General features: G+C 48.7%; 1 protein-coding gene across 1 annotated transcript in view; it reads right to left on the reverse strand.

The window, feature by feature from the left end:
• Positions 1-22751, reverse strand: part of ARHGAP39 (Rho GTPase activating protein 39) — a 287928-nt gene that overhangs the window by 108286 nt on the left and 156891 nt on the right. The gene's annotated exons all lie outside the window — the stretch shown is intronic.

Raw genomic sequence — 22751 nt, forward strand, 5'->3', positions numbered from 1 at the left:
TTTTCGGAAATGTCCAGCAGAGTCACATTAAGCCACACCAGCCAGGTTCTGCTCTCCCTCCACTGTGCCAGGCTGTGAGCAGAATCCAGGCCTAGGACCAACATTTTCTAACTTGAGTGTCTGACGTCAGGCAGCTCAATATATATGGGCTGATTTATAATCACTTCTGTGTAGTGTCTAACTTCAGACCCTCGAGTTTGAACATTTCGGTCCGTCTGTCTTGCTCAGGTAGTTATGTTCTGCTGGCCTCAGTTCCCCCTGCCGTCTCACTCCCTGCCTCAAACTGTCATGCTGCATTTGTTGCGTGTGTGGTTAAACAGCTGCTGCACTTGGTCCAGACGCAGAGCTGGAACCCAGCAGCTCCGGGGCCTATTCCCAGCCCTGCCACTGGATCACAGTGTGATTTTGGGCAAGTCCCTTCACCTCTAGGGTTACCATATTTCCACAATCAAAAAAGAAGACACTGGGGGGGGGGGGGGAGCCCCGCCCTAGCCCCGCCCCCATCCACTCCCTCCCACTTCCCACCCCCTGACTGCCCCCCTCAGAACCTCAACCGCCCCTGCTTCTTGTCCCCTGACTGCCCCGACCCTTATCCACTCGCATGGGTGGCAGGGTTGTAGAAATTTTGGTGGTGCCCAGAACCCACCTGCCTAAGGCTCTGGGAGGGGGGTTGGGTGGGGGGAGGAGGTCTGGGGTGCAGGTCCTGGGCTGGGGATTAGGGTGCAGGAGGGGTGCAGGGTGCAGGCTCTGGGATAGAGTTTGGGTGCTGGGTGCAGGCTCCGGGCTGGGGCAGGGGGTGGGTGTGCAGGAGGACGTGAGGGGTGCAGGCTCTGGGATGGAGTTTGGGGGTGGGAGGCAGTGCAAAGGGAGGGGGTGCAGGCTTTGGGAGGGAGTTTGAAGGCAGGCGGGGGTGTGTGGGAAGGGGGAGGGGGTTTGGGAGGGAGTTTGGGGATAGGAGGGGATGCAGGGGTGAGGGCTGTGGGTCTGAGGATGAGGGGTTCATGATGCAGGAGGGGGCTCAGGGATGGAGCAGAGGATTAGGGTGTGGTGGGATGAGGGCTCTGGCTGGGGCTGAGGATGAGGGGTTCATGATGCAGGAGGGGGCTCAGGGCTGGGGCAGAGAATTAGGGTGCGGGGGGATGAGGGCTGGGGATGAGGGGTTCATGATGCAGCAGGGGGCTCAGGGCTGGGACAGAGGATTAGGGTGCGGGGGGATGAGGGCTGGGGCTGGGGATGAGGGGTTTGGGGCGTTGGAGAGGCTCGGGGCTAGGGTGGAAGGGCAGGGTAAGGGCAGCCTGTCTTCCCATTAGTGGATGGGGGACGCTAGGACCCGGGGGCAGCAGACAGCAGTTGCTGCCGGCTCTGGCAGTACAAGCAGGCAAGGGAGAGGTAGGCAGAGAGGGGGGGCCGATGGCGGGGGGGGACGCGCAGAGGGGGGGTGGCAGGTGGAGGCCGGGGACCCATCCAACACTCCCCCGCTCCCTGACTGCCCCCCCGGACTCCCCTTACCATTCTGGCTCCACGTGTAGGCAAAACACGCTGCCCGGTGGGTCAGTTTGTGTGTTACACAGGGCTGCAGACAGAGGGAGGGGGGAGCAGGGGAGGGCTCTGGCTGCTGGAGGCCAATGGGAGCGGCTCAATCGGCCCAGCCACCCAATCAGCAGCCGCACTCTGCATGGAAGGGAGGGAGGGAGGCAAGGGAGAAAAAAAACCCGGACATTTTAACCTTGTTACCAATTCCTCCCGGACGGCTATTTAGAGACGCAAAAGCCGGACATGTCCGGGGAAATACGGACGGATGGTAACCCTATTCACCTCTCTGACACCATCTGCCACTAAAACCCTAACCTGCTCCTGCACTCAGTGCACAAATGCTGCTTCTTACAATCTTATATTTATGGAGAGCTTGATATCAAGTCTCTCAGGTTCCTTCAGAATAGGAAGGAATTGCTGAACTGCAGCGCTCTCTGGGGTGGAAAGCAGCAGCCACTCCTCACTAACACCGCCACACAATAAGTTTTCAAAAGTTTAAGAAAAGATTAACTCCTCCTATTGAAACTGCAGGGGAACTGAGGCTGGAAGAACGTAACCACCCAATCTGGGATTTGGTCAGGACACCAGGGTTGAGACCCCCGCCCGTGCAGAAAAGTTCCATGGGCTCGTCAGCGACCAGAAAGGGACAGGACCTTGGTTTAACATTGCATCAGAGAGATCTAATGCCGGCGGATTTGAAAACATGGCTCCTGTTAACATAAAATGACATGGGGAAAAAATAAAGGAACCGTAATAAAACAATAATAAGATGTTGGTCCTGGGACCAGCCTTTTCCTCCTGGGATCAGAAGGAAAACAGAGGTTGATGTTAGACACTGGCTTTCGTAAGTGGGACAGGCAGTGCCACAATCCAGCATTGACCAAGGCAACTTAATGAAATGAGCTTCATTTGCCTATTACAGGTCAGCCTAGGAAGAGTGAGAGTGTGTATGTGTGTGTGCGTGTGTGCATGCGTGTATTTTGATGTATATAAAAGTTACAATTTTAAAGTGGAGAACAGCCTCAGAGACCCACACATGAAGGTCTGGTGGCCGACTCTGACTCCTGTGGTACTGTGCACTCACCAATATATAGTGTTAGCACTATGCACGGCACACTTAATAGCGTGGAGATTCACCATGAGAGATCCAGTCCTGTGTGTGCCACGAGGCCTTTAAATACCCCACCCACAATGTGCCCAGGAGCATAGCTCTACTGAGCCCACGCCAACCCTAGCCTTCGTGCATCCAGGGGAATATGGCAGCCCACCCCTGCTGCCACATGTCTGGGCCTGACCTTATTACACAGGTTAAAAGTGTCCACGTTGCACTGGGGGGTTTATCATCTCTTGCGCTATGGCCGCACACAGCCTGTAGGGCCTGAGAGCAAGCTGGGTTCGTTTTGGCTCATGCATCATCCGTGGTAAGGCTGCTCTGAGCTACACCTGCATAACCCCATTGTCTCCAAACTCCATTTGCTACATGTGACCAATCCCATTGGCATTCCTCAGGGCTGGACGGTCCAATGCACAGCTGATTTCTGTAGCTAGCAATTCTGCTGGTGGTGCATGAGCTGGGATAGACTCCGGTCTCCCTCTCAGAGCTGGGCTGGCTCTGTGGAGAGCAGTGGACATGGATTTGTGTCCCTGAAGTCAGCTGATGGAGCTCTCAGTACAGCAAGGGGAGCGGTCTATGCTTGGCAGGCTATTTTTACTTTCCTGGGGCTATTTGCACTCCATCCCCACCAACACGTCCTGCTCAGAGCAGAGTGGGGGCAGGAGCACAAGAACTACACCTCAGCAGAGCCCAGTGACACAAACCTCACAAGGACAAGAGACTCTTTGAAAATCACTGGGGCTAGCCAGTCTCTGTGCCAGAGACCGTGACTCAGGACTCTTGATCACCAGGCTGGGATTGTTGCTCAAGTTGGGTGCAGGGGAGGGGGCATTGCGAGAGGCAGCTTCGTCTAACGCTGTGAGCACAGAGCAGGGAGGCAGGAACTCCTGTGTTCCAACCCGGGCTCTGATGCCAATTCCCTTTGGCCAAGTCCCTTCCTCTCTCCGAGCCTCAGTTTCCCCATCTGAAAAATGGGGATAATGATACTGACCAGCTACCAAAGGGCTTGCAAGAGTAACTCTTTGCAAAGGGCTTTGAACGGCATTGAATCAGAGAACAAGGAAAGCGATCGGGGGCTGGAGGGACTGATTCATGAGGAGAGATTAAAAGAGCTAACTCCACAGTGCGGCTAAGCAACGGTAACACACCAGAAGGAGGGGTCATAGTGAGGAGTAATGGAAGCAAACAGAGAAAGGTCTCCTAAGGCAAGGGCTAGGAGTTCCTTTGCTTTGAATTAAAACTGGAGAAACCCCTAGCCTAGCCCATGGGGAAGCCCTCCCTGTACGGGCAGGGGAATGGACATGACGTGATGGGAAGAGGCCTACTGCTCAGTGAAGGTGGAAAGTGCTATGTACCTGCCGAACAGCCGCCAGCAGAGGATGGCGGCTCCTGGACACAGAAGAGAAGGAAATATTCTGCCCCCGGCACACGCCCTTGGTCATACGGTGGGGGCAGCCCACGAGCCCAGAAATCCCACTGCAGCCCTTGCCTGCTTAGGCAAGGGGCAAATGAGGCATAAGGCTTGGCTGGGTGAGGGTGCCCATCAGAACCCATGCTCAGCAGCTGAACAGCCACCCTTCACTTCAATGTCTAACTCCTCCCCAGCCCAGGGTCCAGGCTTAAGCTGTTACGTTTCACCGCAGTCCCATGGCCGACTGCAGCACCGCACGACACTGCCTGTTCGACTGCAGCCGCGTGAGCATCTCGTTTCCAGCGCTGCAGGAAATCAGCTCGGGCTGGTGGAACGGAACCGGGGCACTCCAAAGACAGCAGTGGGGAGAGGGGGGGGGGAACTACAGACTCTGGGGGGGGGACAAGCTGAGGGATCCCTTGCACAGCTGGTGAGCAGGGATGGTTCTCACTGAACCTGCCTGGGTGCCAGCTGCTAGCAGCTCCATCGCGGGGAGCAGGACAGCCTCTCCTTGCTGACTGACTACACCGAAATGAGCATTCCTGTATTACTCCACTGGAGTTCTCAATAAGCAGCTGCCTTTACGTGGTGGTGATGGGCACCTTGTCCAATTTGGCCCTTCTATCTCTGGCCCCCACTCCCACAGTATCTGTGTGCCTCACCGTCTTTAGTGAATTACAGAGTTCAAACCACCAACACCCCCGCTGGCCATGGAGCGACCAATGAGTCCCCACAGCCAGCGGCACAGCGCCCTGCCTGCCGCAGCACAAACTGCTAGAACACCTGCTTGGGCCTCCATTGCTGGATCCAGTGTGAAATCATTGGCACCTAAAGTCTGGGCCTAGAAAACATGAGAGAAGTACTGCCACGCACTGGACTGCTCTACTCTCCGGCACACTCACTGGCCTGGTCAGCATGCACAGCAACCCGCTGAGTCTCCTTGGAGCTGGATGATGGACAAGGCATGGATCTCGCGTTCTGCTCAGGTGTGTGGCTAAGCCGGACAAGGGTTGTGTGTCAAGTGAAGCAGGCAGCAGCCACGTAGCAGCATGAACAAGGAGGGGGAAGACGCTTGGGGCCCAGAATTTAACAGAAGCAGGGAGCCTGGCAGAATCCAGGGAAGGCCATGACACACTGGTTCCCTGTAACACCTTCTGCCTGAGCTTCTCAAATCCTCAGTCCATTAACAAACTAAGCCTCACGGCTCCCCTGGACAGGAAAGCGAGGTACTGGGAGAGGCAGGGCCCTGCCCTGAGTCACAATTTGAGTCGGGGACAGAGCTAGGAACAGAACTCAGGAGTCCTGACATCTGGGCTTGTGCCTTAACCACAACACCATCCTTCCACCAGGCTAGCACGGGCTTATTTTAGCTCACATGTGGCGCTATCCAGAGTGCTAGAACCAGGGGAGAGAGGGAGGGTAAAGAGTGCACCCATGATCTGAGCAGGGGCTCTAGCCAGGCCTATTTCCAAGCTGAAGGCTGATCCTAGATAAAGTCTCAAGCTTCTCCCATCCCACCAATTCCCTTTGTTCTAGGGCTACAATTTACCTGTTTCCGCCCCACTCCCAATCCCATCTCTCCCCTGCACACAAGGCTGTAACTGTAGCATCTCACCTCCAACTGTCAGCAGAACACGCATCTGCTGTGGGGCTGCGATCCATGCCACTGTGTCAGTCAGCCAGCAGGCTGGGCTCTGGGGCGGTCAGGCAGCCACGGTCCTTTGTGCCCTGGGATCAGATACCAGGCTGCACCAATGGGTGCAGATCTAGGCTGATAAAGAACTGTACTTTGGCTCTCAGGAGCCGGCATTTCTGTCCCCCACCATCCCAGTCACTGCCTCCATCACAGCCTTAGCCTGATGGACAGGCTCTGCTCCCATGAAGGTATCATGGGATTAGCAACAGGGCCATACGTATGCCGTCGCCTGAGAGTCACTGACAGTGCACCCTTATTATTAGGGCTGCTGTTTTCCGGAGTTTATTCATTTCATTTTTTCAGGTTTATTTTTAGCAGATTTTGAGTTTTGCGCAGATGTCCAAAGATCAGGGGTTGGGGGGGGGGCTCTCCCTTTGTACATACCGTAATCTCTTTGTAACGTTCCCTAGTGCACTTTAACGTAGCTCTGTTTCACACAGCACTGCATCCAAGCGCACTAGGGAACCTTTTGTGTTCGCCAACAGGGTCTACAGGGACCAACTAATATGCAACACATTCGTGCGCTTTAGAAATCACACCCCCATAGTCTTACTGCTCGGTATAGACAAGCCTGTAGATACAAATAACCATTTCCGGTGTTTTTCCACCGTTTATTGGATAAATACCCCTTTATTCCCCCCCCCTTTTTGGTATCAGGGTGTTTTATTGGTGTTTATCAGTTAAAGCCAGTTATCAGATGCCCTAATGATAACCAGGCCCACGGACGCCAGGCTCACTGGCAGAGCAGCACCTGGACTAGCCCAATGACATGTGCTGGAAACCAGGCTTCAGGGGCAATGGCCTGGCATTTACACAGCAGGCCATGGGCTGTTGCTGAAGCTGGTGACAGAGGCAGCCGGGTCTAATGGTCTCTGCCCAGGACTGGGAGCCGCCAGCAACTCCTGAGCTCAGGCCTGGTTCTGCCACTAACTCACTGCATGGGCTCAGGCAACTGACTTTGCTTCTTTGCCTCAGCTTCCCTGTCTGCAAAGTATGACATGACAGGGGTACGTTGCTCTCCATCCCTCACAGGCCCCAGGCCAGGGAAGCGTGGGCCAGTGCACTCCCTGGCGGAGGAGCAGACACTAGGGGGTATACAAACGTTCATGCTGGAGCATGTCTCATCTAGAGCCTGCCCTGAGACCACAAACTAGTGGCCTCTTCAAAGGCACTTGCTCGGCACAGCCCTGCAGAGGAGGGGAGGGGTCCACGATGCATGGAGCACTGGGGAAGAACCTGCCACACACTATTGCAGTTTCAGCCAGGGAAGGCCAGTGGGCAGTGCACGTAGAGGTCGAATGCAGCCGAGTACCACAATGCAGCCCCTGGCCGAGTCATGGTTCATGAGGGACTGCAGCCTGCACAGACACGCAATGCTCCATCATGATCCAAGCGGCGTGTGTGACTGAGCTTTGGGTAGTGAACTGAGGCCTCATACATGTAGACAACGGGATCGTCAGTGGAGACTGAACCTGGGACTTTCAACACCAAAGCACAATATCCTACCCGCTTGAACTGAAGGAGCAACTCCCCCAGTGGGCAGTAAGCCGCAGGCTGTCACAGTCTCTGGAGACAGCCACTAGAGGGAGACAGGATCACATGCACTAACTAGCAGTATACAGCAGAACCTCAGAGTTACGGACACCTCGGGAATGGAAGTTGTCCATAACGCTGAACGAAGTGCAGTTCGGGCTCCAGATCCAGCAGCTGACACTCTAGGCCAGGCTTCAGCAGCAGCTGAGCTCCCTACTCAGCCCCGGCATGAGTTTGCAAGCTTGTCCCCCTCCTGGTAGGGGTGTGTGTGTGAAAACAGCGTGTCCCCCTCCCGGGGAAGGGGGAGGTAAAAACAGCACATCCCCCTCCTGTGGGGTGGAGGGGAAGGGGTGAAAGCAGTGCAGAGCCCGGCACTGCTGGCTGGCTTCGGCTGCCGTGGGCTGGCAGCCCCAGCATCTTGCTGTAAGTGGCTGCCCCGTGCGTGTGGGTGGGGAAAGGTAACCCAGATGTGCCTACCTTTAAGATGCAATACAAGCACAGTACAGTATTTGCACCTTTTTTTTTTTTTTTTGGTCTCTGCTGCTGCCTGATTGGTTACTTCCGGTTTCATCTGGTGTCCAGTTGACCGGTCAGTCCATAACTTTGGTGTTCGTATCTTTGAGGTTCTACTCTCGTTTGTCTGCAGCCAAGGGCTGTGTCTCCACAGGCCCCAGCTCTGTTTCAAAGAGCCATGTGATGTCAATCACATAGGTATGGTCCCTGGGCTCCCGGCTAACATTCCGATCTGGCCTCTACCATGAAATTTTGATTCCTCCTATTTAAGCAAACCCCTTCCGTTCAAACGTGAGCACGGCCTATTAAATTCCCTGGTGTTTGCCATGTTCTGCTCCTCATAGCATGCATTTCAGTCTGCAGTTGTTAGCTGTGGGGGAGCCACTTTCTGGGGAACACCCTGCAGCTTAAAAGTATGAAGAAGCCAGTTAGTCATGTGTCTCCTATTAATATCAGCCACATTCAGGGCCAGCCTTAGACCAAATGGCGCCCCCCTCTCCATTTGCTAAGCTTTTGAATGCCTTATTTTTTATTGCATTTGTAGCCCATTTTGCAACATTGCATGCTAAGATCTGTAAATCTGTATTTATTCATGCCAGATATAAGCAAATAATTTTTTTCCCCTCTAAGCTTATAGAAACTTTTAAATTTTAAATTTTAAGAATAACTGAAATGTATTATCAATAAAACAAGATTCACAATATTATAGCTGGGCTCTCACTTCACTTTGTTCTTATATCTCACTGACTGACAGGTAACGTCCTACTCCTTATATACCCAAGAGGGCCTGGCTGACAACATTCTAGGAGGTTCAAGTTAAATGTAGTTCTCAGAAAATCTGGAAGGTTCCACAAGATTCTAGAAAGGTCCAGGACATTCTAGGAGGCTAGTGAAAAATAAAGCCACATTCAGAATACCTGGAACATTTTACTTCAAACGCTCTATTTTCCCTTTTGTCACTAACAACAAAAACAGCCCCCCGAGCCCAGCGCCCCCCAAGCCCAGCAGCCAGGAGGCTGCCTGGGTTGTCTGCCCCTAAATCCAGCCCTGATCACATTATTAAATAAGGAGCAGCTGGATCGGATCAGGGCATCTAGTTCAGTGTGCTGCCTTCAGAGCAATGGCTTATACCAAGTTCTTCAAAACAGGGTGAGTTTCCTCCTCCCTCCCCCCTAGGGCACCTGGCCAACTGTACAATACAGTCCCGTGGTGGAGGTATTTCTTCCTGTCCCCAGCTGACCATAAGCTCATGCCCTGAAGCCATGAGATTTGCTGGAACTTGTGATATTTTATTCTCACATTTCTAATTGCAGCTGCAGTTCTTATTAATACAGAGCCCTCTAAGGTGATGTCTGTACTGCAGCTGGAGACGTAATTCCCAGCTCCGGTAGACGTACACACACTAGCGCTGCTCAGCCTAGTGTGCTAAAAATACCAGTGTGGCCACGGTGGCTGGGTCTAGCCACACGAGCACAGCCCCATCAGAGATCCTAGGGTGGCCAGCCTGAGTCGTTGACAACGCAGCCACAGCCACACTGCTATTTTTAGGGTGTTAAGTCTCCCCGGGCTGGGAATGACAGCTTCCCAGCTGCTATGTAGATGCATCCTATAAAATAATCTCTAGCTCACATACAATCTCCTCCAACAAAGCAGGGGCCCAGCTTGGGAAGCATTTTCTCTTAATTAAATGTTGCAAACTGTACTCAGGTAGCATGGGTCTGTATTTCTAAGGCGCCCAAGTGTACCGGCGTCGAAGATACTGGTAATCAAATCGCATGCTCGGGGGTGAGGACCCTTCCCACCCCCCAGTGTACGGCACTGAGTACTGCTCCCTGCAGCAGACGGGATACCTGCCTAGATGGACTCACCCAACCTGACAACGGCTGTGTGTGTGCCTGAACTTTCGCCAGCTCCTCTTTTGCCTCTGCCTCTTTTCATAGACTCACAGACTTTCAGGTCAGAAGAGACCATTACGATCGTCACCTCTAGTCTGTCCTCCTGCACAACGCAGGCCACAGAATCTCACCCACCCACTCCTGTAACAACCCCCTAACCTATGTCTGAGCTACTGAAGTCCTCAAATCATGGTTTAAAGACCTCAAGGTGCAGAGAATCCTCCAGCAAGTGACCCGCGCCCCACGCTGCAGAGGAAGGTGAAACCCCCCCAGGGCCTCTGCCAATCTGCCCTGGAGGAAAATACCTTCCCGACCCCAAATATGGCGATCAGCTAAACCCTGAGCATGTGGGCAAGACTCACCAGCCAGACACCCAGGAAAGAATTCTCTGTAGTAACTCAGATCCCACCCTATCTAACATCCCATCACAGGCCATTGGGCATATTTACCGCTAATAGTCAAAGATCAAATAGTTGCCAAAATGAGGCTATCCCATCATCCCATCCCCTCCATAAACTTATCAAGCTTAGTCTTGAAGCCAGATATGTCTTTTGCCCCCACTGCTCCCCTTGGAAGGCTGTTCCAGAACTTCACTCCTCTGATGGTTAGAAACCTTCGTCTAATTTCAAGTCTAAACTTCCTGATGATCAGTTTATATCCATTTGTTCTTGTATCCTCATTGGTACTGAACTTAAATAATTCCTCTCCCTCCCTGGTATTTATCCCTCTGATATATTTATAGAGAGCAATCAGATCTCCTCAATCCCAGTGGCAGACGGTGTCAAAACGCTGATCCACCTCAAGTTGCAATAACTGCACTTTACAAATCACTGAACGGCCTCTGAATCCTCTTCCCTCGGAGCAGGATGAACTGCAGCTCCGTGTATTACGAAGCGCAGAACTACCCTAGCTCTGCTCCCTGGGAGGAAGTTTGGAGCCATGAGGATCACCCCATTTTCCCCCTTCCGATCATCTCCCAACCCCGCTGGATGTCTGTGTCTGACACCATAACTAATGGCTTAATGAGGCAATGGCGAAGGTTAAAACTGCCCAGGCCTCTTTGCTCAAACTCCAGTAACAATCACAGTGAGTCAGAGGATGCTTGCAAACCGGGTCTCAGATTTATCAGCTGTGCTCAGCGTTTCATCAGTTTCAAAAGCCATTTACTGCTTTCTAACTCCAGGAATGTTCTTCTTGTTCAATTAATGTCTGCAATCATGATGGCAAGGAACATTTCTAGGGAAAGAGCAATTAAATGCTCCCTAGGCTTAGAAGCAATAATTTGGGGATAGTTACAGACATCACATATTGCCCCTGCTGGTCCAAGCCAGTCTCTCTTGTATTGCGCAGAGGCGTCAGGACAGGAAGCAAGGGAGAAGAGAGTCCTTATCTGTAGGCACTAGTGATTCAGCACCCAGAATCCTATGTTTAGCACCAGAATAGCATCTCAGTGCCAAAGAGGTGCCTGTAAATTGGAGGGAGGTCAGGAAAGCGAAACTAGAACGAACAACCGGCCCAAGGGACTGCTTTATGAGAATGCGCTTGTCATAACTATAAAGGGAAGGGTGACAGCTCTCCTGTGTACAGTGCTATGGAATCCCTCCTAGCCAGAGACTCCAAATCCTTTTACCTGTAAAGGGTTAAGAAGCTCGGGTAACCTGGCTGACACCTGACCCCAAGGACCAATAAGGGGACAAGATACTTTCAAATCTTGGGGGGGGAAAGGCTTTTGTGTGTGTCCTTTGTTTAAGGGGTTGTTCGCTCTTGGGACTGAGAGGGACCAGACATCAATCCAGGTTCTCCCCATCTTTCTAAACAAGTCTCTCTTATTTCAAAATTGTAAGTAAAAGCCAGGCAAGGCGTCTTAGATTTACTTTGTTTTCTCAACTTGTAAATGTACCTTTTACTAAAGTGCTTATCTTGTTTGCTATACTTTGAACCTAAGACAGAGGGGATTCCTCTGAGCTCTTTAAGTTTGATTACCCTGTAAAGTTATTTTCCATACTGATTTTGCAGAGATGATTTTTACCTTTTGCTTTAATTAAAAGCCTTCTTTTTAAAAACCTGATTGATTTCTCCTTGTTTTAAGATTCAAAGGGGGTTTGGATCTGTATTCACCAGGAGTTGGTGAAAGGAAGGAGGGGGGAAGGGTCAATTTCTCCTTGTTTTAAGATCCAAAGGGGGTTTGGATCTGTATTCACCAGGAGTTGGTGAAAGGAAGGAGGGGGGAAGGGTCAATTTCTCCTTGTTTAAAATCCAAGGAGTTTGGATCTGTATTCACCAGGGAATTGGTGAAAGGTTTCTCAAGGCTTCCCAGGGAGGGAATTCTTAAGATGGTGGCAGCGGACCAAAGCTAAGCTGGTAGATAAGCTTAGAAGTTTTCATGCAGGCCCCTACATTTGTACCCTAAAGTTCAAAGTAGGGATACAGCCTTGACATGGTGGCACAGCGGTGGGATCGTTTTAAACCCAAAAGCCAGTAAGATTTTTTTTTCCTTCTAGCTGCTTGGAAAGCAGAGCTGAAGGTAGATGCATATCTTATCTCTCCTTGCCTGAAGGCAGAGGTGTTAAGTTTTTTTTAACAAGGTCCTTTGTTAAGAGAAGGGTTCAATTAATGAGCAAACGACTGGTAAAAGGAATTTACAAGCTGAATTGTTTTTTTTTTTTTTTCTTTTTACATCCTCGTGAGTAGCTAGTTAGAAAGTCTCTGTTAACTCAGCAGCAGCCAGAGCTGAGTACATCCCAGTTTCAGTCAACTGCAGAGGGGTGTGGCCCAGCACAGGAAAGCAGGAAAATGACTACCAGTGAAGCAGCTAGCAAACTAGAACTGGCCAGACTAGAAGCAGAAGAAAATGAGAAAAAACATCAGAGACTACTTCAAATTAAAAAACTCGAGAAAGAAGCCAAAGAGGAGGCCCACAAGAGAGAGATGGAGCTGGAAAAAGCCAAACATGACAGAGAAGAGAAAGCCAAACAGGAGGCCCATGAAAGAGAAGAGAAAGCCAAACAGGAGGCCCATGAAAGAGAAGAAAAAGCCAAACAGGAGGCCCATAAAAGAGAGATGGAGCTGAAAGAAAAAGAGATGGAACTGGAAGCAGCAAGGACTAGGCAGGGTGCATCAGACCATCCTAACAACTCCTCTCCAGGTACCACTTCCCATCCCAGGAAATTCCCCACCTACAAGGCAGGCGATGATACTGAGGCCTTCTTAGAAAATTTTGAAAGGGCCTGCCTTGGATACGACATCCCTCCAACCCAGTACATGGTAGAGCTGAGGCCGCAGCTCAGTGGACCCTTAGCAGAGGTGGCGGCTGAAATGCCTAAGGAACACATGAACAGTTATGAACTTTTTAAAAACAAGGCCAGAATCAGAATGGGGCTAACACCTGAGCATGCCCGTCGGCGGTTCAGAGCCCTAAGGTGGAAACCTGATGTGTCATTTACCCGACATGCCTACCACATTGGGAAAAATTGGGATGCCTGGATATCAGGAGCAAATATTAAATCTACGGAAGAGTTGCCCTTCCTATTGCAAATGGAGCAGTTTTTAGAGGGTGTTCCTGAGGAAATAGAAAGGTACATCCTAGATGGGAAGCCCAAAACTGTAACCGAGGCGGGGGAGATTGGAGCCAAATGGGTGGAGGTGACAGAAAAGAAAAAAGCTAGTAGCAGTTGGAGCGAATATCAGAAGGGGCAAACCGAAACAAAACCTTATCACCGGGGACAACCCAAGGCCCCACCCACATCCCAAGGGAAACCCCAGACGCCTTCTCACCCCACCACACCAGTCTCCATCAACCAACATCGCCCCGGTGATACCTTAGCAGGGCGATGTTTTAAATGTAATGAACTGGGGCATATAAAGGCTCACTGCCCCAAGAACCCCAACCGATTACAGTTCATTACACCCCAATCACACCAAAGAACCCCAGACCCAGATGCCTCTCTCATACCCTCGGAGCGAAGGGAAACCTTGAGAGTGGGTGGAAAGAAGGTTATCGCTTGGAGGGACACTGGGGCACAAGTGTCAACTATCCACCAATCCCTAGTGGACCCCAAACTCATCAACCCGGAGGCTACAGTGACAATTCAACCCTTCGTGTCACAGTCTGTAACCTTGACTACAGCCAAGTTGCATGTCCAGTACAAGGGCTGGTCAGGAATGTGGACTTTTGCAGTCTATGACAATTATCCCATTCCCATGCTACTGGGGGAAGACTTGGCTAACCATGTGAAGCTAGCCAAGAGGGTGGGAATAGTCACCCGCAGCCAGGCTAAGCAAGCTTTCACCCCCATCCCTGTTCCTGAGCCGTCCACCAGGACCCCGTCTGTGTTACCGGAGACCCAAACACAGGTGGTGGAACCGGATCCCCTGCCAACGACTGCAACAGCCGTAGTGGATCCAATCCCAGAGACCCAGCCAAAGCCAGTCCCAGAACCGGAACTGGCAACGCAACCAGCACCAGAACCATTGCCAGCACTGAGTCCAGCGCTTGCAACCCCGTCTACAACTCCAATGCCAGAGGGCACCAGCGAGCCTAAACTGGCGGAAGCAGCAGATAACCCTACCCAAGAGGCTCAGCCAGAGACTGAAATACCACATAGTGCACCAGCGGACAGCGGTTCACAGTCAATGAAAAAAGCCCCAGCACCTGCATCGCTTCCAGAGGGACCAAGCCCCAGTCCACAGTCCAAGGAGGAACTGATGTCTCCAGCATCAAGGGAACAGTTCCAGGCCGAGCAGGAAGCAGATGACAGCCTTCAAAAAGCTTGGGCAGCGGCACGGAGCACCCCACCGCCTCTCAGCTCTTCTAACCGATCCCGGTTTGTTGTAGAAAAAGGACTTTTATACAAGGAGACTCTTTCTGGTGGGCACCAGGAAGACTGGCATCCTCAAAGACAGCTGGTAGTTCCCACTAAGTATCGGGTAAAACTCTTGAGCTTAGCCCATGATCATCCCAGTGGCCATTCTGGGGTGAACAGAACCAAAGACCGGTTGGGGAAGTCCTTCCACTGGGAGGGAATGGGCAAGGACGTTGCTAATTATGTCCGGTCTTGTGAGGTGTGCCAACGAGTGGGAAAGCCCCAAGACCAGGTTAAAGCCCCTCTCCAGCCACTACCCATAATTGAGGTCCCATTTCAGCGAGTAGCTGTGGATATTCTGGGTCCTTTCCCAAAGAAGACACCCAGAGGAAAGCAGTACGTACTGACTTTCATGGATTTTGCTACCCGATGGCCGGAAGCTGTACCCTTAAGCAACACCAAGGCTAAAAGTGTGTGCCAGGCATTAGCAGACATTTTTGCCAGGGTAGGGTGGCCCTCCGACATACTTACAGATTCGGGAACTAATTTCCTGGCAGGGAACATGAAAAACCTGTGGAAAGCTCATGGGGTGAATCACTTGGTTGCCACCCCTCATCACCATCAAACCAATGGTCTGGTGGAGAGGTTTAATGGAACTTTGGGGGCCATGATACGTAAATTCGTAAATGAACACTCCAATGATTGGGACCTAGTGTTGCAGCAGTTGCTTTTTGCCTACAGGGCTGTACCACATCCCAGTTTAGGGTTTTCACCATTTGAACTTGTGTATGGCCGCGAGGTTAAGGGGCCATTACAGTTGGTGAAGCAGCAATGGGAGGGGTTTACGCCTTCTCCAGGAACTAACATTCTAGACTTTGTAAGCAACCTACAAAACACCCTCCGACACTCTTTAGCCCTTGCTAAAGAAAACCTAAAGGATGCTCAGGAAGAGCAAAAGGCCTGGTATGATAAACATTCCAGAGAACGGTCCTTCAAAGTAGGAGACCAAGTCATGGTCTTAAAGGCGCTCCAGGCCCATAAAATGGAAGCGTCGTGGGAAGGACCATTCACGGTCCAGGAGCGCCTAGGAGCTGTTAACTATCTCATAGCCTCCCCCACCTCCAACATAAAGCCTAAGGTATACCATGTTAATTCTCTTAAGCCCTTTTATTCTAGAGAATTAAACGTTTGCCAGTTTACAGCCCAGGAAACTGATGACGCGGAGTGGCCTGCAGGTGTCTACTATGAAGGAAAAAGGAATGGTGGCGTGGAAGAGGTGAACCTCTCCACGACCCTGGGACGTCTGCAGCGACAGCAGATAAAGGAGCTGTGCACAAGCTTTGCACCGATTTTCTCAGCCACTCCAGGACGGACCGAACGGGCATACCACTCCATTGACACAGGTAATGCTCACCCAATTAGAACCCCACCCTACCGGGAGTCACCTCATGCCCAAGCGGCTATACAAAGGGAGATCCAGGACATGCTACAGATGGGTATAATCCGCCCCTCTACCAGTGCATGGGCATCTCCAGTGGTTCTAGTTCCCAAACCAGATGGGGAAATACGCTTTTGCGTGGACTACCGTAAGCTAAATGCTGTAACTCGTCCTGACAACTATCCAATGCCACGCACAGATGAGCTATTGGAAAAATTGGGACATGCCCAATTCATCTCTACTTTAGACTTAACCAAAGGGTACTGGCAAGTACCACTAGATGAACCCGCTAAGGAAAGGTCAGCCTTCGTCACCCAGGCAGGGGTGTATGAATTCAATGTACTCCCTTTCGGGTTGCGAAATGCACCCGCCACCTTCCAAAGACTTGTAGATGGTCTCCTAGCAGGATTGGGAGAATCTGCAGTTGCCTACCTCGATGATGTGGCCATTTTTTCTGATTCATGGACAGAACACCTGGAGCACCTGAAAAAAGTCTTCGAGCGCATCCGGCAGGCAGGACTAACTGTTAAGGCTAAAAAGTGTCAAATAGGCCAAAACAGAGTGACGTACCTGGGGCACCAGGTGGGTCAAGGAACTATAAATCCCCTACAGGCCAAAGTGGATGCTATCCAAAAGTGGCCGGTTCCAAAGTCAAAGAAACAGGTCCAATCCTTCTTAGGCTTGGCCGGATATTATAGGCGATTTGTACCACACTACAGCCAAATCGCCGCCCCGCTGACAGACCTAACCAGAAAGAAACAGCCAAATGCAGTTCAGTGGACTGATAAGTGTCAAAAGGCCTTTAACCACCTTAAGGCAACACTCATGTCTGACCCTGTGCTAAGGGCCCCAGACTTTGACAAACCGTTCCTAGTAACCACAGATGCTTCCGAGCGAGGCGTGGGAGCAGTTTTAATGCAGGAAGGACCGGATCAAGAATTCCATCCTGTCGTGTTTCTCAGCAAGAAACTGTCTGAGAGGGAAAGCCACTGGTCAATCAGCGAAAAGGAATGCTACGCCATTGTGTACGCGCTGGAAAAGCTACGCCCATATGTTTGGGGACGACGTTTCCAACTACAAACAGACCATGCTGCGCTACAGTGGCTTCATACCGCCAAGGGAAATAACAAAAAACTTCTTCGGTGGAGTTTAGCTCTCCAAGATTTTGATTTTGAAATACAACACATTTCGGGAGCTTCTAACAAAGTGGCTGATGCACTCTCCCGGGAAAGTTTCCCAGAGTTAACTGGTTAACAATTGTTCTTGAAATAAAACATATTGTTAGTTTTTATATAATCAGTAGTATGTCTAAAGGTACATGTGTTTTATTAACTCTGTTTTCTCCTAGAGCTCCAGGAAGAAATCACAGCCAGTGTGGAACCGGACGTCCAACACTATCTGTGATTTGGGGGGCGTGTCATAACTATAAAGGGAAGGGTGACAGCTCTCCTGTGTACAGTGCTATGGAATCCTTCCTAGCCAGAGACTCCAAATCCTTTTACCTGTAAAGGGTTAAGAAGCTCGGGTAACCTGGCTGACACCTGACCCCAAGGACCAATAAGGGGACAAGATACTTTCAAATCTTGGGGGGGGAAAGGCTTTTGTGTGTGTCCTTTGTTTAAGGGGTTGTTCGCTCTTGGGACTGAGAGGGACCAGACATCAATCCAGGTTCTCCCCATCTTTCTAAACAAGTCTCTCTTATTTCAAAATTGTAAGTAAAAGCCAGGCAAGGCGTCTTAGATTTACTTTGTTTTCTCAACTTGTAAATGTACCTTTTACTAAAGTGCTTATCTTGTTTGCTATACTTTGAACCTAAGACAGAGGGGATTCCTCTGAGCTCTTTAAGTTTGATTACCCTGTAAAGTTATTTTCCATACTGATTTTGCAGAGATGATTTTTACCTTTTGCTTTAATTAAAAGCCTTCTTTTTAAAAACCTGATTGATTTCTCCTTGTTTTAAGATTCAAAGGGGGTTTGGATCTGTATTCACCAGGAGTTGGTGAAAGGAAGGAGGGGGGAAGGGTCAATTTCTCCTTGTTTTAAGATCCAAAGGGGGTTTGGATCTGTATTCACCAGGAGTTGGTGAAAGGAAGGAGGGGGGAAGGGTCAATTTCTCCTTGTTTAAAATCCAAGGAGTTTGGATCTGTATTCACCAGGGAATTGGTGAAAGGTTTCTCAAGGCTTCCCAGGGAGGGAATTCTTAAGATGGTGGCAGCGGACCAAAGCTAAGCTGGTAGATAAGCTTAGAAGTTTTCATGCAGGCCCCTACATTTGTACCCTAAAGTTCAAAGTAGGGATACAGCCTTGACAGCGCTATTCACAGTACAGTAAATAAATTACCTCCTAGAACTGGAAGGGACCTTGAAAGGTCATCAAGTCCAGCCCCTGCCTTCACTAGCAGGACCAAGTACTGATTTTGCCCCAGATCCTTAAATGGCCCCCTCAAGGATTGAGCTCACAACCCTGGGTTTAGCAGGCCAATGCTCAAACCACTGAGCTATCCCTCCCCCCCTTGGTGTATCTTGGTGTATCTTGGTGTATCTATAGCACCTTCCAGCAAAGGGTCTCAAAATGCTCTGCAAACTCTTCATCTCTTGGCTCCCCTGTGACCTAGCTCCATATCATTACCCCCATTTTATAGGTGAGAAAACACAAAGATTTTAAGGCCGGAAGGGACCGTATTAAGATCATCTATCTAGTCTGACCTCCTGCATAACACCTCACCCAGTAATGTCTGCCTCAAGCCCGTAACTCTGAGTGATAGCCCAACTTTTAGAAAGACAACTGGTCTTGATTTAAAGACTTCAAGTGACGGAGAATCCACCTCGCCCCCAAGTAAGTTGTTCCAATGGTTAATCACCTTCACTGTTAAAAATTTGTGCTTTATTTCTAGCCTACATCTGTCTAGCTTCAGCTCCCAACCATTGGATCTCATTAAGCTTTTTCTGCTAGATTAAAGAGCCATCTACTATCAGAAATCTCTTCTCCATGTAGGTATTTTTAGACCATGATCAAGTCATCTCTTACTCTTTTCTCTTGGAAAAACTAACTAAATAGACTGAGCTTCTTTAGTCTCTCACTATAAGGCAGATTTTCCAGATCTCAAATCTTTCTTGTAGTGTGGACTCCAGAATTGGACACATTATTCCAGTAATAGTCTCACTAATGCCATATATCGAGGTAATACCATCTCCCTATTCCTATTCAATATTCCCCTGCTTCTACATCGAAGGATTACATTTGCCCTCTTAGCCACAGCCTCATACTGGGATCTCATGTTCAACTGGTTATCTACCTTTTCTCCTAAATCCTTTCCAGTGTCACATCAGTCCAGGATACTGTCTCCCCTCCTATAAGTAAACTTAGGAGGATTAGATTTTTATAGGTAAATATCACTAAACATCAATTTCACCATACATACACACACAAAAATATTTCCATTGATGATAATTGAAATTTACAGATAGGCAACATGAGAAAAATACTGCTTAAGAATGTAGAGTTTTATTTAACTATATTTACTTTGTACATTTTAATGTGATTTTGACAATTAATGTTTTTAATGGTAACACTGCTCTACAGCCAAAATGCTTCTGAAATAAATGTAGTCAAACTTTACTAATTCTGGGTCACTGAGAATGAAAATGATGCTTAAAATTGTTGATTGGCTCTAGTTTTCAAGATATGCTATTGGGTCAGTATATACGACCCTTGACTTGGGAATGGCGGAGGATAAGTGAGTGATAAAGGGAAGGGATCTCAATTTAAACCAGAAATGACTAAAATACATCTTTGACTGGATCTATGAATAAATCTATGACTGGGTTTGGACAGTACTTGCTTTTTAGGCAAAACAATGAATGATGCAATCTGAAGCTGGTATTGCGTCATACATGATATGAATTGCATCATGTTATTCCTAGAAGTCATGGATGATGCAATCATAACGAAGCTTACATCACTCTGCTGAACAAATTGCCCTATATCAGCTCTAGAAATCATACAGTGTCGTGCTCTCTTATTTGTCAGTGTTTGATTTTGCAAAGGGACACATTTCTGTTTAGCCAAAGTGAGCAGAGATGCCTCGTACTTGTGTGAACAGTGCAGATAACTTCTGCTATGTTTGTGGTGAAGTGACTTTTGCGTCACAAAAGCGCAGTATAACCACTCTGGTTAAGAAAGCCTATCACCTTTATTTTGGCTGCAAAATTGGAGATCAGGACAAGAGGTGGGCCCCACACATATGCTGCAACACTTGTGCCACAAATCTTCGCCAGTGGTTGAACAGGAAAAGGAAATCTATGCCTTTTGCAGTGCCAATGATTTGGAGAGAGCCAACAGATCATACCAGCAATTGTTACTTCTGCATGGTGCCTCCAGTTGGGAAAGGTGTGTCAAAGAAGAAAAAGTGGACTGTGCATTATCCAAACATTCCATCAGCTATACGCCCAGTACCCCACGGAGAAGGACTGCCGGTTCCTGATGCACCAGAATCATTCTCACTTGAGTCAGACGAGGAAGAGGAAGAGGATGAAACTTCTGGTCCTGAACCATCAATGTCACAGGACCCACATTTTCTCCCATCCTCCTCCTCTGAACCACACCTCATAACACAAGGTGAACTGAATGACCTTGTCAGGGATTTGGAACTACCCAAGAGTAAGGCAGAGCTGTTGGGCTCCAGACTACAGCAGTGGAATCTCCTGGCAGGTGATGTTAGGGTTTCCATGTTCCGTGACCATCAAAAGGATCTTTTCCCATTCTTCTTCATGGAAGGTGATCTTGTAGCCTGCAACAACATCAATGGTGTGATGGCAGCCCTCAACATCGTTCACGATCCAGATGAGTGGAGACTGTTCATTGATTCATCGAAGACGAGTCTTAAAGCTGTTTTACTACATAATGGCAATGTTTTGCCATCAATTCCAGTTGGTCATGCAGTCCATATGAAGGAAACCTATGACAACATGAAACAACTTTTGAGGTGCATAAACTATGACCAACATCAGTGGCAGCTTTGTGGCGATTTGAAGGTTGTTGCTCTCTTGCTTGGTCTGCAGACTGGCTACACAAAGTACTGCTGTTTTCTCTGCGAATGGGATAGTCGTGCAAGAGATTCCCACTACATCAAGAAAGATTGGCCATTCCGACAGTCATTGGAGCCTGGGAGGAAAAGTGTTCAGCATCCACCACTTGTTGAATCAAGGAAGATTTTGTTACCACCCTTACACATCAAGCTGGGTCTGATGAAGAACTTTGTCAAGGCCATTGACAAAACACAAGCAGCTTTCAAGTACCTCCGTGGAAAATTTCCAAGGTTAAGTGAAGCTAAGATAAAGGAAGGTGTCTTTGTTGGTCCTCAGATTCGTGAACTTCTTCGAGATGATGCATTTGACCATGCACTGCGTGGCAAAGAAAAGACGGCATGGAAAGCCTTCCAGTTAGTGGCAATCAATTTTCTCGGAAACAACAAGGCAGACAACTACAGGTTGTTGGTGGAAAACCTCCTCAAGGCATACAAAAGCCTTGGTTGCAACATGTCACTAAAGATACATTTTTTGCACTGTCATCTAGATTTTTTTCCACCGAACTGCGGAGCAGTGAACGACGAGCACGGCGAGCGATTTCACCAGGACATTGCAACAATGGAGAAACGCTATCAGGGCAAATGGAGCCCATCAATGCTTGCAGACTATTGCTGGACAGTGACAAAAGATGCTCCATTTAATGAATCCAAGAGACAAGCCAAGAAGCGCCGAGTAGACACTGAATAGGACTAAACTATGTACAGAATAGTTTTTTGCCTTTTGTTTCATAATAAATTTTATTTCGATCACCCTTTTGCTGATTTTTAAAGTGTTACATAAACAGGACATGTGAAATATTATCATGTAAAGCAACCATAAACACATGAAAAGACCTAGGTTTACAATTTATGATTAAAACTCTACTATCTACACAATATACATAGACATAAAATGTAAAAACTTAAATATCTTAGAAACAGTAGCCAATCAGTTGTTTTAATTGTCATATTTGAATTCAGCACATCAAAATACATAATAAATAGCAAATTTTATCTCTGAAGCAGACGACTTCTCAAAAATTGTAGACCAGTGTAATAAAGCGAATCTCAAAATCTACTGTCATTAAATAATTATTGTCTGACTCTCCACATAATTCCCCACAACTGTGAAAATTTAAATAGATTAAAAATGGGGAAAATGCATAAAAATAAACATAGATATTATCCGCTGAAATGATAAATAAAAATAAAATTCTGCAAAACCCACTTATAAGTATGACCTAATCCTTTTTTCCTACACGTCTTTGCATTTGGTTGTGATAAAACTCATGTTCAAATGAACTCACTTTGCCAAATGATCCAGCTCACTCTGTATAACTGACCTGTCCCCATCATTATTTTCCACTTGACACATTTGTGTGTCACCTGCAAGCTTTATCAGCAAAGATTTTATACTCTCTTTCAGGTCATTGATGAAGATATTGCACAGTAGTGGGCCAAGAACAGATCATCCCCATAGGATGATGATTTCTCATTACAATCACTTGTGGAGATCTCGGTTAGCCAGTTCCCAATCCATTTAATATGGGCGACACTGATTTTATATAATGCTACTTTTTATAAAATCGGAATGTCACATGGGACTAAGTTGAATGCCTTACAGAAGGCTAACATCAACATCAATTAATCAGACTGGTACTCGCATCAAAAGTGTCAAGTTTGTTTGACATGATCTATTTTCTGTAAAACCATATTGGTTGGCATTAATTATGTTACCATTCCTTAATTCC

Source organism: Emys orbicularis, chromosome 2 (genome assembly GCF_028017835.1).
Source record: "Emys orbicularis isolate rEmyOrb1 chromosome 2, rEmyOrb1.hap1, whole genome shotgun sequence".
Lineage (NCBI taxonomy): Eukaryota > Metazoa > Chordata > Testudines > Emydidae > Emys > Emys orbicularis.